The following is a 6,000-nucleotide window of genomic DNA, read 5'->3' as shown; positions in this document are numbered from 1 at the left end:
TTTTAGGCAACGCGTACAAAAATTTAGTATCTTTTTCCTTAAAGTAAGCATATTTTATGAAGAACAGCCAATCTTGATGTACAAAAAGTACTCAAATCATATGCCAGTTAATAATGTGTATCAAAATAAATCAATATCTGCATTCTTATTCCACAAAAATAAAAGTTTAAGTATTTTAATTCTCATTATATCTCAATTCTGATTAGAAGACTTGTCTCAAGATGGTAAAAATAACTGATTTTAAATTAAATAGTATCATTTTTGATAAAAAGAAGAATAATTTTGGTTATTTAAAACAATGTGAACAAAATTTTAGTATGATTTTGATATTCTTTTAATTTTATGAAAAAAAACTATTCTAAACTATAAAAAGTACAAAAATTTAATGGCGGTCAATAATTTTCAGTAAAATGAAGAAATATTTGCATTTTAGGCAAAGCGTACAAAAATTTAGTATCTTTTTCCTTAAAGTAAGCATATTTTATGAAGAACAGCCAATCTTGATGTACAAAAAGTACTCTAATCATATGCCAGTTAATAATGTGTATCAAAATAAATCAATATCTGCATTCTTATTCCACAAAAATAAAAGTTTAAGTATTTTAATTCTCATTATATCTCAATTCTGATTAGAAGACTTGTCTCAAGATGGTAAAAATAACTGATTTTAAATTAAATAGTATCATTTTTGATAAAAGGAAGAATAATTTTGGTTATTTTAAGCAATGTGAACAAAGTTTTAGTATGATTTTTCTGATATTCTTTTAATTTTATGAAAAAAAAACTATTCTAAACTATAAAAAGTACAGAAATTTAATGGCGGTCAATAATTTTCAGTAAAATGAAGAAATATTTGCATTTTAAGCTACGCGTACAAAAATTTAGTATCTTTTTCCTTAAAGTAAGCATATTTTATGAAGAACAGCCAATCTTGATGTACAAAAAGTACTCAAATCATATGACAGTAAATAATGTGTATCAAAATAAATCAATTACTGCATTCTTATTCCACAAAAATAAAAGTTTAAGTATTTTAATTCTCATTATATCTCAATTCTGATTAGAAGACTTGTCTCAAGATGGTAAAAATAACTGATTTCAAATTAAATAGTATCATTTTTGATAAAAAGAAGAATAATTTTGGTTATTTTAAGCAATGTGAACAAAGTTTTAGTATGATTTTTCTGATATTCTTTTAATTTAATGAAAAAAAACTATTCTAAACTATAAAAAGTACAAAAATTCAATGGCGGTCAATAATTTTCAGTAAAATGAAGAAATATTTGCATTTTAGGCAACGCGTACAAAAATTTAGTATCTTTTTCCTTAAAGTAAGCATATTTTATGAAGAACAGCCAATCTTGATGTACAAAAAGTACTCAAATCATATGACGGTTAATAATTTGTATCAAAATAAATCAATAACTGCATTCTTATTCCACAAAAATAAAAGTTTAAGTATTTTAATTCTCATTATATCTCAATTCTGATTAGAAGACTTGTCTCAAGATGGTAAAAATAACTGATTTAAAATAAAATAGTATCATTTTTTATAAAAAGAAGAATAATTTTGGTAATTCTATAAAATGCGAAAAAAAAAATTAATATTATTTCTTTGACATTCTTTTAATTTCACGAAAAAACAACCTATTCGAAACTATAAAAAGTTCAAAAATCCAATGCCGGTCAATAATAACTATTTTCGTAGGAATAAGTTTATGTTAACAGAGTCATATAATACAATTATGTATTATATGTCTCTGATGTTAACAATATTAAATACAAAACTATTAATCAACACAAACAATTTAACGCTCTAAGCATATTATTCTGTTATACTATTTTCACTTTTTTATTGCAACTAATTTTATTACAAATTAACGTGTAAATTAAGGTGTCTTCGTAGAGGTCCGCGTTCATCGTTTGTAAACACTGTCGAGTTCGGTTTACATAAGAATTTTAAATATATACGTATCCGTCCGATCCGTGCATAAATTTAATTGACTGATCGATCGGTGACAGTTGTCAGGGTAACTCTCACATAGGTTATTTGACTTATTTGACGGATCCTATGGGTCACCGATCACCGATCACTCATCGATCAGTCAAACATCCGTCACCGATCATTCACCGATCAGTCAAGTTCACGTCAAACAGTAACGCCTAAGGTTGCAAGTACTGTACTTCTATCTTGCCAGGTTCTGTTGATTGTTTGTATACTGTGCGATGACGACCGAATATGCGCAGAATTTCAGGCCAGGGTAGATAGAGAACGATAGCTAAAGTAAAACAATTATTTGTTTTGTCCTTTATTTTTATTTTGCCAAGACCATTTATAATCTGTTTTTCGGTATTTTTCGTATAACGTCTTTGATGTTAGCATTGACAACGGCCCGTGCATCCTTATTTCTAGCGATCATCACAAAAAGAGATTAAAGGAAGAATTCACTAAAATTCAATGATTTAAATAACTATCAAATACGACTAATCAATTTACTAAGCATTTTATTACAACATATTCCTAAAATATTCATTTCATGTTACTGCATGTTATGATCCAAATGCTTACTATTTATCCCAGTTACTATTACTTACGAACCGTATACGTCTGTTATACACTTATCCGGGAAAAACCTTTATGACGATAACTTTTTCTGACTTACGAAATACTCTTATCCTACAAATTTCAATTGTATGAAGTAAATATATTTATAATAATAAATAATCAATTGAATATTAAAGAAGATTTATATATCTGAACTTCCACATTTTAGACTGGAATTATAATCATTTTTGCATGTCATCAGGTAGTGTTTTATAACTGAGGAAATTTGTATCATATATCTGTCCAGTCGTTTACGGGCAGTTGGCCTAGCAATACACACGGGTAGAAAAACCGACAGACAGATAAAACTATTTCTATATATTCACCTTCAGACTTTGTTTTCGGATGTACTAATATTTCTTCCGTTTAATGATAAGAAAAAAATATTTTCGAACATCAAAATTGCAAGATTTTTAAGGAATAAGATCACATTTGGGTTTCATTTATCGATACATATTTATGATATTAGTTGATTCAATCTTTGGTGTTGTTTTTTTTTGTGTTGAAATATGCAGTTTTATTCTATAAAAGGTATACTCCTTAAATACTGTGTATTCAATAGTAAAAGTATTGTGTTTTCTAGATAAGGACAACTTATAATTGAAATACGTTTCCTTTTAAAATTAATGCCTTGCAGTTGTCTCTCTTTACAATGTTACAATAAATTCAAATTTAAATGAATGCTTTCTTTTCAAATAAGGATTCTTTATTTTTGCATTCATCTCCACCTGTTAAAATATTACATGTATAAAAATATTCATTACCTTACTGTGATTTCTATCAAAAGATCTACTACATGTACAAAATATTTTGCTTTTTTGAAAAATACAATGAAAAAGTTTTTTTCCTGATTAAGTATACAGGTTAATTTCTGGGTTAAGTCTAATTCAGGGATACGTGTATGTCCGACGTCTCCACCCAATTACAACATATTCCTGAAATATACACTTCCAGTTACTCTCCATATTTTTCTTTATGTGCATTTCCCAAGTCAAGAGCCTATAATTCTGTGGTTCATGCCTGTCATATTTGTGTTCGTACATAATGCTGTTAGTTTTTATCATTTTTTATGTTGGGGCTATTTTATAGCTTACTTTAAGATATTGGTTTTTCTCTAGGACAAAGGATGTCCATGATAACAATTCATCTGTCCATACAACATCAAGCCACCCAGTAGCGGTCAGTTTTTGTTCGATCTCGTCCACGCCTGAAACATGTATGCCGTCAAGTGTAAAAACATTACATGTACTGATAACAAGACCGACTGGTTCCAACTCGGCCGGATAAGGCTGTAATAAATTATAGTAGTGAACAGAAGTGGGTAAAATTTTGAACACTCATATTGCTGTTATTAAACATCAGATAGCAGTCATCTTTTAATTAATAAAATATCACTTTTGTCAAATAAGAATTACACATAAAGTCATTATTGAGTCTGATATGCTTCTGATTAAATATTTTGTATTATTTATTCGCTGAAATAATATGACAATTCCAGTTGGAACTACAATTACTGTTTTAACCAATAAAAGATAATTGTCTCAATCGGTTATTCGTGTTATAAACAACGAACACTTTATTCTAATAACAGTATTTCTAAAAGTTAATGTCAAGATCACGTATTTAAATGTTTCAACATTTGTGACATTAATAAAGCATAATTTTTCACTTATTTTTTGCATGACATGATTGAAGTTTAATAGTCATGCACAATTAAAGATAGTTAATCAAATAACATCCCCCTCTAGTGGTAATTATTGTTTGATGGATATTTTAATTGATTAACAATATAACGTTTGCTTGCATAATGTATGTGTAATGATTTATTCAAGAGGTGCCATTACAGAGTTATAACTTGTGAAACACGTTCTGCTGATACGTTTTGGTAAATAAAACAGATGTTTACAGGCGTAACAATAAAACAGTAAAATTTTTAATATAATAATTGTTGTGTCAGATAATTTCTTTATGGTAACGGTTTACTAAAAATTAACATGTCGTTTCCAGATCCTATTATTATTCAATTGTATTAACATGTAAATGTCAAGCTGTGTATGTTATTTAACCTGAACCTAATTTATTAAATATGTGTACACTAATATCATTTTGTAGTACTTAATTGACCATAGCTTTACAAAACCTATTTTTATTTCCATATTGAAAAATGGAAAAGCAAATCATAAAAACATAAGAATTTAGGCAAAATAATATGTTTTAATTAAAGAAATCAAAATAAAAATGACAGCCAGATGCTTCAAAAGTTACTTTCATTTCACATATTTTACTGATAAAAAAAAAATTACTTATCTGTGTCTATTTTAGACAAAACATGTAAAAATTCCTTTATAAAAGTTTACATTAAATACATTGTTTTAAGATTTGTCTTTAGCATAGAACGAATGAAAGAAAAACATCAACTCATAATTACACATTTTCAAAAAGTAGAATCACAAAAATACTGAACTCCGAGGAAAATTCAAAAAGAAAAGTCCCTAATCAAATGGTTAAATCAAAAGCCCAAACACATCAAACGAATGGAAATCAACTGTCATGTTCCTGACTTGGTACAGGCTTTGTCTTATGTAGCAAATGGTGGTTTAAACCTGGTATTAAAGCTAGCCAAACCTCTCTTAAAAGATGGTTTGTTTGTCAAATCCGTGGGTATATATTCATGTTTCTTCAAAATATGCATATCAAACAAAACGCTGCATTAAAAACAACGAATCATGCTTGACAAAAAGTCAACAATAGTATTTTTGTTTGTCGATTTTAATATATTTATGTAAATTTGCATCATGAAATCATAACTAGTAAACACTTATTGCTTTTAATTTTAGTGTAATTACGTTTAGAACATACATTTTTAATTGTAAATTATCTGTATATATCATGATTTGGTTTTACAATTGATGAAAAGAACACTTTATTGATTTTTTAGTCAAAGATTTAATAGTACGATTAATCAAAAACAAAATCATGTTGACATTCACTTAAACAAATAATAATTATCTTAACAAGGCCAATTAATGCTAGAAGCATATGGAAAACTTTATACAATAACAAATGTACTCTGTCGTCAGAAAATAAGTCAGGATGACGGTCTTCTGGTGTCTTCGTTTGGTCCATAGGGTTAACCTTAATAATGGTTTTTCTAATGGGTACGAAATGATAAACGTTTGACACAAAATGGTTATTTTGGGTAAGAAATGGCAGAGGTACGAAATGGTCAAGATATTAAATGATCAAGGTAAGAAATGGTCAAGGTACGAAATGGTCAAGGTAAGAAATGGTCAAGGTACGAAATGACTTCCTACTTCAAAATCAGGATAGGTAATCACATATTTCTCGTGTTTGAGTATATAAGCTGGTGACCCCACTCTTCCCTGCTTAACTTC

This window comes from Mytilus edulis, chromosome 14, assembly GCF_963676685.1.
Source record: "Mytilus edulis chromosome 14, xbMytEdul2.2, whole genome shotgun sequence".
Taxonomy (NCBI): Eukaryota; Metazoa; Mollusca; class Bivalvia; order Mytilida; family Mytilidae; genus Mytilus; species Mytilus edulis.
This window is presented reverse-complemented; position numbering follows the sequence as displayed.